General features: G+C 43.2%; 1 protein-coding gene across 5 annotated transcripts in view; it reads right to left on the bottom strand.

Annotated features, from left to right (window-relative positions):
- Positions 1-12,380, bottom strand: part of SDK2 (sidekick cell adhesion molecule 2) — a 635,450-nt gene that overhangs the window by 329,998 nt on the left and 293,072 nt on the right. The window lies entirely within an intron of this gene.

The following is a 12,380-nucleotide window of genomic DNA, read 5'->3' as shown; positions in this document are numbered from 1 at the left end:
TATGTGTGTGTCCTTTGATGAAGGTGACTAGGTAGGTGAAGAATCTGGGAGGCAGATTCTTAAAAACCTTACGGTACCCTTAACAATGGTCACTAAACCTGTTCCAGCTGGTTTAGCATACATATATTTTAGTGGCCGATTATCAAAATGGCTTTTTCCGAGCTTTCTAACAGTCTCCGACTCTGCCGTGCAAATGTAGTACAACAAGGTCATTAATATTAAAATGGTAGTAAAATGGGGCTATCAATATTCAGTGGCGCACTCCAGGTGACTTTCTATCATCATATGAATTATAGTAGTTTTTTGGGGAGGGGGGAAACAAAAACACTTTTCTTGAGCACATGCATTATAGGTATGTGTCATGTGTTTCTGGCTGTGGCTCATGAAAAAATTTGACATTTTAAAAATAATCACAAAATTCAAAAACCCGTGAATTGTAGGCATTTGTGAGCCACACATGTTGTCCACAAGAGGAGATATGTGATGAGACCCAAAGATGATGATGACAGCGTTGCTTTTCTTGGCACATGTGCACATTTAAGCCTCTTTCATGGTGTATTCTGCACACGTGCCGATCACTATCACCAGCGACTCATCCCATGTAAATTTATCAACCCTTTATGGAAACTCCATGCACCTCATTTGCATACACAGTTTTTTTGAGAATGACTTATCTTTTTAAATTCTTTACAATAAAGGCCACGGCAGCAGCCCGTCGGATTTCATCGAGAACATTAGAGAATCTGCCCCTGGGGCTAGTAAATTATCAGATATGTTCCTGAGGAGGTGTTAGTAGACCAGCCTCTGACTAGTTGGGTGAGTGAGACAGCTGAAGTGCTGGTGAGTTATTGAGTGACTAAAATGCGATGATGTGAGAAGGCAGCAGCAGGTGGGTGGATAGTTGAGGTGTGTGTATATTTGTGTCCGTGAGGGGGGTACACAATTCAAGCTGAAGGAAGTAGATGGATGAATTGGTTACCAATACATTTTCGAATGCAATTTAAAATTTTGACACTTATCCAGCAGGGTATTTACAACACCCTGCCACATTACTTGGCTAAATCTTTGACGGTGTACAAACCAATGAGAGCTCTAAGATCTGAGAACCATTTGTTGCTTGATACCAGCAAAAAGGTATACAGCAAAATATGTAATTACTAGAAATTTGTGCTTCTCTACTGCTGGGTCTGATTTATGGAATGCCCTTTCTGGCACTTTGAGATTCTGTGGGAACTTATTACAGCTTAGAAAATGATTGAAGACCCTTTTTTTTTTGCCCAAGCTTTTATCTCGGTATGAAGAGATTAGATTTATTTCGGCTGATTTATTTTTGTAAAGCCTTAATGAGAATGTTCTTTTCATTCGGCTTCCACACTTTTTTATTGTTGCTTGTTTCTTAATTACAATTCCTATTGCATTTTTACTATGTATGTTTATTGCGAACCGCTTTGGTTTAAAGCGGAATATAAATGTTTTAAATAAATAAAACAACCCTTTTACAAGGTCCGAGCTCTTCTCAGTGGAGGGACATAGTGTAGTTATCAGGGCAGTGAGTAGATGGCATGTCCCAGTGGTACGGCTCTGGGTACTGGTTAGAGATCCTTGAGACTATCCTGGAGCTTGCAGACGAAAGTGGTGTATTCTGTCTCTTGGTCTTAAAAGGGACCTGTAGAGGGAGGAAGGAAGCCTGCAGTGGGTCACAGGGTCACAAATGTCAGAAGTTTACAATAGTTAGTTTATTATCTCTTCCTTTGGATTTCAGCAGTAAAGTGAAGAGTATATCCAGTCTGAAAAGCCTTTTACCTCAGGCCTCTGTGTGGAAGGAAGTCAAAAGTGAACAAAGATCTTCACAGGAGTGGGTCAGACGGGTGTGCCAGGTGCTTTTCCATAGGTGTCAAGCCTTATGGAAAAAAGAAAGGAGAGAGCTGGCCATCTGGGAGGAAAAAGGTAAAGAAGTTAAGAGGAGAGTGCGAAAGATTTGGCAGCGAGTCAGAGAGCCCAGCGTGAATGGGCAGTCCAGAAGGGAAGTGAGGGCACCGTGTGCAGCAAGAACCAGAGATCTCTACTCTGCCTGCAGCTGTGAACTGGAAACTGCAAACAGAGGAAACTGCAGACATAATCTTTACAACTGTATCTGCTCTGAGGAAATTCTTCCAGTATAGACTTAAGAAGAGCTCCAAATATTCAGAGAACTGCATCCTTGGAACTTCGAGCTCTGAAGGTGATTCCTTCACCCTTGCTAAAGGCACCATAGGAGGGTTTGCAGATAAGAGTGGGACTCAGTCCCTAGTACTGAGTGATGTCTCCTGTTTTAGAGGTGTTCCCAGGGAAGGGGAGGAGGGCATGCTACATGAGTGAGAGGAACCTACGTGTGCATGTGAACCTGTGTGTACATACGGTATAGGAGGCAGGAATGGTTTAAAATATGGAAGGTTGCAGCCATCAGGCACACTGATAATGGAAGTTGCTGAACACAAGTTGATGGGAAACCTTTGACAAATTTTGGGTTACCTTTTGCTTACTACTTCTCATTTCTATAAAGCTTTCAAACATGAAATAAACAACGTGAGTTTTAGAAGCTAGAAACCTCTCTATTTAGTTAACCTTGAGGTCTTTGGGTTGCTGGTTGTCCCGCTATGAAATAGGTCAAAGTCGCAAAATAATCGGTTATCTTCGTTCTCTTATCAAGCAGCTTCTTGGAACTCATTACCATTAGAAATTCAAAAGTTTAAGAATTACCAGGAATTTAGACGTTGCCTAAAACCCTTTTTTTTGTTTGTTTCAAAAGTTTGTTCTATTAGATGAACAGTGATTTTATGATTCTTGTTTTAACTCTATGAGCTCTTGAATTATCGGTTCAATTAGTCTTAATGTTGCAACCCTCAAAGAACTATTTATGGTATCTGTGGGCTATAAACTTTGTATAATAATAATAATTTCTGCATTGTAATCCATGTTGAACCTTTGATTTGGTAATTGTGGAATTATAAGCGTAATATCATATTGTATTATATTGAAATATACCTCAAGTGACTCTTCTCAAGAGCTTAAAATCCTACAGGACAAACACCACTTTTGGTATTTTATTTAGCAAGAAAATGGTTAAAAATAACAAGGCTGTTCTCAGGAGAGCCAAGGAATGCATTTTAAAAAACAGCCAAAAAGGAGCTTAGAATCCGAATAAAGCCACAGGAGCAACAGTGCAGGAAATTTATTCCAAACATAAAGTGGAAAGCATGAAGTTTGGCGCCAGTGATGTAATAGAAGGGAAGATGAGCTGAAGGTGACTTAGCAGAGGAGTGGAGTTTATAGGAGAGATTCGAGGGCAGGTTATGAGGGACAGCAATCAAGACAGACAAATTGGATGCTCTAAGCCACTTCTAGAGAATGACACGGTAACAAAATTCATTACCATTACAATCCTCGTGGATCGCCGGACTTGATAGACCGAAGGTCTGATCCAGGGATGGCGCTTCTTATGTTCTTAACCATCTCCATGTCATTCTTTAAGGAGAAAGGGAAGAATCAGTGTATGAATGGGCAAAGCCTTAAATTGAAGAATGCTGGTGGAGAAGGACTAAGGTTGAGATAGACTCCAAAGAATTGGACCTGGTTTGGCCACTGTTGGAAACAGGATACTGGGCTTGATGGACCTGCAGTCTGACCCAATATGGAAACTCATGTTCTTATGTGAGCCAAGTACAAGACAGTCAAGTCATCATGACATCAATGATGAGGTTGGCTCTTAGGCTTTGGTGGAATGAGGTATTATGACATCACAAGCTCAACTCTGGAATGTTGCTACTATGTCAGGCACAGAATGACACAGGGACAGAATTTGTCCTCGTCCCTGCAGTTAACAGAAAGAAACCATCCCCATGTCATTGTTTAAGGAGAAAGGAAAAAAAATCAGAGTGTATGAATGGGTCCACCCATTGACCCTTAAGCCTTGTGTTGAAGAATGGTGTTGTAGAAGGACTGAGGTTGAGATAGACGTTAAAGAATGACGTGGGATTGCTTCCTGCGATTATCTGTGGGGATGGGAATGGTGATGAATTTTGTCACCGTGTCATTCTCTAGCCATTTCCTAATATAAAAGGATAGACAGTCTTGCAATGTTTCATTCCATATCCTTGTGTTTTCAGCATGCTAGTGTTTAGCTCCAACAGAGAGATAGTCTTGGATTGTAATTCTAGACGTGATAATATGCTTTTCAGTTGAGCTAACTGAGATCTATGGTGGCCATGTGTCCCTGGAAGAGAACAAATAGCCTCGAGGAATGCCATCAGCTGCCATCAGGGTCTTCGCAGTCACTGGGACCTTATTCTTGCATTACAGTACTATGTCAACCTTGTGACAGAGTATCAAGAGAAACATCTTCCATCTGAGCTGCAGAGACGTTCAGACAAGCAAACCAATGTTCTCTCTCTTGCCTGAGGCCTGGTTCTTAATTCTCAAAGAATTTCACTTTGAAGCTCTCACTTCTTTCCGGCCTGCCCCTATTTTTAATCACCCTAGCCTGGTAATGTTTCTGAAAACACATTCGGGGGATTATAATGGGAGGTTTATTTCTACTCCAACTTTGCTGGAGATTTCTCAGAGATTAAAGGGCTAGAGAAAGCTGGAATGTTGAAATGAGGTTCTGGAGGTCAGGCGGGAACAGCATCTGGATGAAAGAAAGAAGCCTACGTTTCTCAGCTGCCTTCGCTGAAGCTGAAATAATGGGAACGGCACACCAAGCTTATGTTTTCCTGTCTTTGGGAGAAGGGTGGCATGGATAAACCATACAAGAATAATGGAACATTGCTGGCACCAAAAGTTTGAAAGTGGGCACCAAAGGAATAATCCCTTAATCCAAAAGAGACCATTAGCGCCAAGCTTGTCCCAGCAGGAGTTGACAAGAAGACAGACTTTAGATAGAACATAGAAATGAGAATTGAGATATCCGCATTGGTATTATATATGAAGCGCAGTATATGAAATAACAATAAAACTTGGATGTGCCAAATTTCTGTAGTGTTTTAGAGAAGGACCAGCCGATGTAGAGCCCTTGGTACTATACTCGTAGGGATGAATGTAGATGAGAGGAGCAGCCGTTATACAACTGTTAATGCCTAAAACATCAAAGGGGCAATCATAGGCGTCAGAACGGGGGAGGCCACAGGGGCCATGGCCTCCCCCCAAAATTGGTGGTCAGAAGAGTCAGTTATGACTCTGCTCCCCTCCCTCCTCCTAGCCGCTGTCATTTTAAACCTGCGGGCAGCCGCCGCGCATCGTCGCTGCAAAATAAAGACTTCCAGGGCAGGCCTGCTCGTTGACGCTGCACGGCGGCTGCCCGAAGATTTAAAATTGTAGCGACCGGGGAAGGTAGGTGGCAGAGTTGGTGTGCCACAGGATCCTGCTGGGGCTAGGGCGCAACTTTGGCCCCACCACACATAAAAGTGTTCTGCTACCTATGAATGCGGTAACATATATGTCTATGTGTTGGTACTTACATGTGTATATTGATATCATGTAGATGCCAAATGTGTTTGTGAGTAATTTTAGAAATCTACTTGTTTAATGTTGCCCATTAAGTACAGTCAGCTATTATTCACACAATCAATTATGGAGGGGGGGATGACACTGGGGGTAGGGTTACAAGATATTCCTGTGGAAAAACCGGACCCATGGCCACACCCCCAGGACCTCCCTGTTCCACCCCCTAGCCCCGCCCCCAGACAGCATCTACGCATGCGGCGCAATGACATCACATGCATGTGTGCTTGCACGTGACATCACCGCGCTGCATCCGCGCACGCGTGGATGCCCCTTCCCAACGCAATTTTGTCTGGAAGCTTTTCAAAACTCAGACATAGTGCCAGGTTTTGAAAAGCCATCCGGACCTCTCAAAAGGAGGGGATGTCTGGGGAAACTGGACGTCTGGTAACCCTAATAAAAGGGTTTAAACTCCACTGGTCAAAAGGTGCACTTCTCGAAAACCGCTCAGGGGCAACCACTACTAGACAAACACAGCACTGTATATCCAAACACAGGGGCAAACACTACTAGACAAACACAGTCCCTGCTCTAAAGAGCTTAAATATCTAGTCAAATCCTGACATTGATCTCAGCAATGCTTTTCTGGCAGTGTTATAGGTATTGGATCAAAGGCGCCACCTTTAGCAATCCACGTATGAAATAACGGGTGATTTTTGAACCAGCATCCATTCTCCTTCTGAGACATCCTCTACAAAGTAATCCTCAAAACCTATGTCAGAATGAATAGCAACACCAAAATAGATCAGCAAACACATTTTGACTTTAATGTACATTTATTGGTTGAGTTGAATTTGAAGATGAATTACAGTTAGCAGGATTTATGTTTTAGGCAAAATTCACATCCTTTCAACTAAGGGTTGCTTATTTAGAAAAAGGAAGTGACATCATAGCTACAAGGCAACTACAGAGCTATTGGCTAAAAAGACTCCAACTCCAAGCCCTAAAAAATGCTTAAGTACCTGAATAAATTCATGTTAACCATTCTGAGCTCCTCTGGGAGAACCGTATAGAAAATTGAATAAATAAATAGTGTGAAGAGTTTCAGCCTCTGATAGTAATAATAATAACTTTATTTTTGTATACCGCAATACCGCAAGCAGAGCTGGTATTGTGATGTCATAATGCCTCATTCCACCAATAAGAGCCAACCTCATCAGTGATGTCACAATGCCTCATTCCACCAATAAGAGCCAACCTCATCAGTGATGTCACAATGGTTTGATTGTCCTTTACTTGGTTCACTTTTGCTACATTCTGATTTCTAGAGTGGTGTATGGTTAACGCTACAGCCTCAGCACCCTGGGGGTTGTGGGTTCAAACCCACACTGCTCCTTGTGACCCCTGGGCAAGTCACTTAATCCCCCCCTATTGCCCCAGGTACATTAGATAGATTGTGAGCCTGCCAGGACAGACAGGGAAAAATGCTTGAGTATCTGAATAAATTCATGTAAACCGTTCCGAGCTCCTCTGTGAGAACACTTTAGAAAACTGAAAAAATAAACTATCATTTCAATACGCCTGCCATTATTTTTTTTTCAACCAGGCCAATAGGGTCAGGTGAGTCAAACTTGGTTGCCTCACTAACTGATGGCATTCTGGGATTGCTTTTTGGAAGTGTGAGGCTAGATGCGAGTTCTAGAGGACGTGGGCTTGAGATGATTTCATGAAATCAAGCAGGACTGTGCAGTCACCACTAGGTTTAGGAGCTTTCCAGCATATGAGGTGGCCAAGCCAGGACATGCCAAAATGACGGTCTTTTCACAAACATGCCTGGGAACATTCTGTTGTTCTCCTTGTGTGCGTGACAGAAAGCTGGTACACAGCAAGGTTTGCCGAGAGCAATCAGCTGTCACAGTTCTGACGCCAGCTTTAGGTCTGTGGAGAGGCACCACGCTCACCTTTCTAGTCGGTGACTCTGGTTGACACTGAAGCTCAAATTCAGCCACTGCAGGCCAGTGTGAAAGAACAAAGGCAGAGAGAATGATTTTATGAGTTATTGCTGTGATCAGAATATCTCCAATTTCAGAACATGAGGTAACATTTCCGCACCAGCCTCCTTCACAATTTTGCTCATAAGTGTGCAAGTAATATACCTTCCCTGCCACCTTTCAGAAACATAGAAACATAGAAAAAAGCAGCAGAAAAGGGCTGTAGCCCACCAAGTCTGCCCATTCCAAGTATCCCCTCCCCTGAATTTACTCCCTTAAAGATCCCACGTGAGTATCCCATTTTCTCTTAAAATCCGTCACGCTGCTGGCCTTTATCACCTGGAGTGGGAGTCTGTTTCTATAACCATAAAGCCCTATGACCTCACAATGCAGATGTAAAGAGCTTTAGCCAATAGGAAGAGGAGATGCAAATGTTAAGAGCCTTAGCCAATAGGGAGAGGAGGAGATAGTGGATGCTCTGGATGGGCCATTTGGCCTTTATCTGCCATCATAGAAACATAGAAACATAGAAAAAAGCAGCAGAAAAGGGCTATAGCCCACCAAGTCTGCCCATTCCAAGTATCCCCCCCCCCTGAATTCACTCCCTTAAAGATCCCACGTGAGTATCCCATTTTCTCTTAAAATCCGTCACGCTGCTGGCCTTTATCACCTGGAGTGGGAGTCTGTTTCTATAACCATAAAGCCCTATGACCTCACAATGCAGATGTAAAGAGCTTTAACCAATAGGAAGAGGAGATGCAAATGTTAAGAGCCTTAGCCAATAGGGAGAGGAGGAGATAGTGGATGCTGTGGCCATTTGGCCTTTATCTGCCATCATAGAAACATAGAAACATAGAAAAAAGCAGCAGAAAAGGGCTATAGCCCACCAAGTCTGCCCATTCCAAGTATCCCCTCCCCTGAATTTCCTCCCTTAAAGATCCCACGTGAGTATCCCATTTTCTCTTAAAATCCGTCACGCTGCTGGCCTTTATCACCTGGAGTGGGAGTCTGTTTCTATAACCATAAAGCCCTATGACCTCACAATGCAGATGTAAAGAGCTTTAGCCAATAGGAAGAGGAGATGCAAATGTTAAGAGCCTTAGCCAATAGGGAGAGGAGGAGATAGTGGATGCTGTGGCCATTTGGCCTTTATCTGCCATCATAGAAACATAGAAAAAAGCAGCAGAAAAGACACCAAGTCTGCCCATTCCAAGTATCCCCTCCCCTGAATTTACTCCCTTAAAGATCCCACGTGAGTATCCCATTTTCTCTTAAAATCCGTCACGCTGCTGGCCTTTATCACCTGGAGTGGGAGTCTGTTCCAATGATCCACCACTCTTTCGGTGAAGAAGTACTTCCTGGAGTCGCCATGAAACTTCCCTCCCCTGATCTTCAGCGGATGCCCTCTGGTGGTCGAGGGTCCCATGAGCCAGAAGATATCATCTTCTGACTCGATGCGTCCCGTGATGTACTTATATGTTTCAAACATATCTCCCCGTTCTCTTCTTTCCTCAAGTGAGTACAGCCGCAATTTTTTTAATCTTTCTTCATACGTGAGATCCTTGAGCCCCAAGACTATCCTGGTGGCCGTTCGCTGAACCGACTCGATCCTCAGCACGTCCTTTCGGTAGTGTGGTCTCCAAAACTGAACACAGTACTCCAAGTGAGGCCTCACCATGGCTCTGTACAATGGCATCATAACTTCAGGTCTCCTGCTGGCGAAACCTCTGCGGATACACCCCAAGGGTTGTCTTGCCCTGGAGGAAGCCTTTTACTGTCAGTTATGGTGGAAAATTGTAAAGTACAGTAAAACCTTGGATTGCAAGTAACTTGGTATGCAAGTGTTTTGCAAAACATTTTATTAAATTTTAACCTGATATACAAGCAAGGTCTTGCAATACGAGTACATACAGTGTACACGCGTCACATCATCACAACTGAGCCGATGGTTCTTCTGACGCTGCGAGAGTGTAGTGACTGTTCTAAATGAGCAAAGTCTTGCGATACGAATACGTACAGTATTTTGTATTAAAGTTTTGGGGTTGCAGAGTTTCCATTATTTCTTATGGGGAAATCTGCTTCGATATGCGAGCGTTTGGGATTACAAGCATGTTTTCGGAACGAATTATACTTGCAAACCAAGGTTTAGTTGATTTAAGTTGCAAGTTTTATTAACATTTGATTGAACGCTTATCAATAGTTCTAAGCGATTTACAAGTTTTTAAAAAATGATCAATAAAATCACACATATAAGACATAACAAAAACCCAAAATAAAACAACTAACCAATAAGAAACGGAGAACGGGAGGAACTACAATTACTAATAGGATAGAAAACATGTAAGATAATAAGGAAGAGGGAAAAAAGAAAAACCAATTAAAAAAAAAAGGAAATAGGGCAGAGTTAAAAATCCTGAGTACGATTGCTGATCAACTGACTTATCAGTCTCCAAAAGCGTCTCTTTCTAATGAGATTTCCTCTCGTTGGTAGAAGGGAAGGGAAGTTCCAGATTTGAGGGGCTGTAACCGAAAAGATGTCCCTGCGTCTAGTATTAATAACTTTCAAGGAGGGGGATAGATGACAGGTGCTGTCCATTTGATCTCAGGGATTTTAGGAATTCGTCATCTATCTGGGAAGGCTGGCATATTTGATGCTCTGACTTTGAAGGTTATGAGGGCTCCGTACAACAGGGACATTATAGGAAATTTATGGATGTTTGGGAACCATTGACAAAATTCTGTAAGGAATAATAATTGATCTTATTTTGGCCCTCTCAACATACACATCCAGGGTGGGCAGGTGGAGGGGCAAATTGCACCATTATTTCAAATTGGGAAAGGTTATTGAAAGATTCTATGGCTTTATGTTTTCTTGTTAATTATTGGGTGGGTGGGAGGGTTAAAATGGTTGCTCATGTATGTCTGTAAGATGAATGTGCTTTTCTTGGTATTATTATAGGTATCTATATTTGTGTTTTGCACTGTTTGAAAAATCAATAAAGATTTATAAAAAAAAAAAAAAGATTATGAGGACTATTTTGTACGTTATCCTATGTGTGATTGGGAGCCAATGTGCGTTTTTCAAGAGAGGTGTCACAGGGTCAAATGTTTTTGAATTTGTGATCATTTTTATTACTGTGTTCTGGATTATCTGTAACCGTCTCATTTCTTTCTGTGAGATACCTTTTAGTAAAACGTTCTCTACCGCTCTATCTTCCCTGCTCGGCCTACCTGGGACGACCACAGTGCCAGATCGCTGGGACAGGCCACTCCAGCACTGCTTTTCTTACTTGCAAACTAAAACACTTTCCACTTTCTTTCCCTGTTTCCTCAGTGTAGAAACATAGAACATGACAGCAGAAAAGGGCCACGGCCCATCTAGTCTGCCCACCCTAATGGCCCACCCCCTAACTACCTCCATGAAGAGATCCCACATGCCAAATAGAAACATAGAACGTGACGGCAGAAAAGGGCCACGGCCCATCCAGTCTGCCCACCCTAATGGCCCACCCCCTAACTACCTCCATGAAAAGATCCCACATGCCAATCCCATCTTTTCTTAAAATCTGGCACGCTGCTGGCCTCAATGACCTGTTGTGGAAGATTATTCCAGCGGTCAACCACCCTTTCGGAGAAGAAATATGTGTGTGTGTGTGGGGAGGGGGGAGTTAAAAGTAAAAAGGGAGGGCAAAATAGAGAGGGGCTAAAGAATTATGGCAAGCCCATGTCCTTAATGCATATTATCTGTGGCTGGAGGAAACCAGAGTCATTACCCCCTCCCCCGTGTGAAGACAGATTTGCTAACTAGAGGTAGGGCGCAGTGCCCAAAAGCCGTGGTGGCATGACTCAGGCAGCCAAACTCCGGGTGAAAACCCTTCCTCGCAGGGTGCCCAATAAACTGCTTTAGTGATATCGAGGTAGTCATGAGCAGAATTACATCTGCCCCATTACCCTGAGTAAGTGAATCCTCTCAAAGATCCATTAACTTTGGCACAAGCACAGTGTGGTACAGTCAGAGCGTCACGGCTCCATTTACATTCTTACATTCCATTTATTCATGATTCATCTGCACTTTGTTTAAACAGCAAGTTCATCTCTATTTCTGGTCCTGGCTGGCTTTGAGGAGCTCACATTCCCTAGCGGCTCACTCCAGTCCACAGTTTGCTACAGTCTGGAAAGCCTCTCGCACTAAGAATCCTTGACATGTGAAATAGAGAATGATGCGGGGACAAGTTTTTCCCCATCCCCGCAGGAACTCATTTTCCCATCCCATCCCCGCAAGTTCTTTTCCTGTCCCTACCCCATTCCTGCAAGCTCCGTCCTCATCTGCACAAGCCTCAAACCCTTTAAAATCCTAAGTAGCAACATTCTAGAGCTCAGATTGTGATGTCATAATGCCTCATTCCACCAATGCCTAAGCTCCGTCCTCATCTGCACAAGCCTCAAACGCTTTAAAATCCTAAGTAGCAACATTCTAGAGCTCAGATTGTGATGTCATAATGCCTCATTCCACCAATGCCTAAGCTCCGTCCTCATCTGCACAAACCTCAAACCCTTTAAAATCATAAGTGTTCGAGGCTTGTGTGGTTAAGGCAGAGCTTACAGGAATGGGGCAGGGACAGGAACAGGGACAAAATTCATGGGGACGGGATGTGGAAATTGAGTTCCTGCAGGGACAGGGACAAATTCGTCCCCGTGTCATTTTCTAATGTGAAACACTGCTTGCCAGGCCAATATGACGAGGCTGATCCAGTCCTTGTACCTTTGGAACTTTGACACTTTCAAATAAAGTCCATTTAGGAACATCGTCACTCCACAGAGTTTTTTTGGTTTTCTCTGACATCCGGTCCGACTATTCTCAGGGAAATCATGGCTGAAACTCCCGGAATGCAGAGAGATAAACACCAGAAC

Source organism: Geotrypetes seraphini, chromosome 10 (genome assembly GCF_902459505.1).
Source record: "Geotrypetes seraphini chromosome 10, aGeoSer1.1, whole genome shotgun sequence".
In the NCBI taxonomy this organism is placed as follows: Eukaryota; Metazoa; Chordata; class Amphibia; order Gymnophiona; family Dermophiidae; genus Geotrypetes; species Geotrypetes seraphini.
This window is presented reverse-complemented; position numbering and strand designations above follow the sequence as displayed.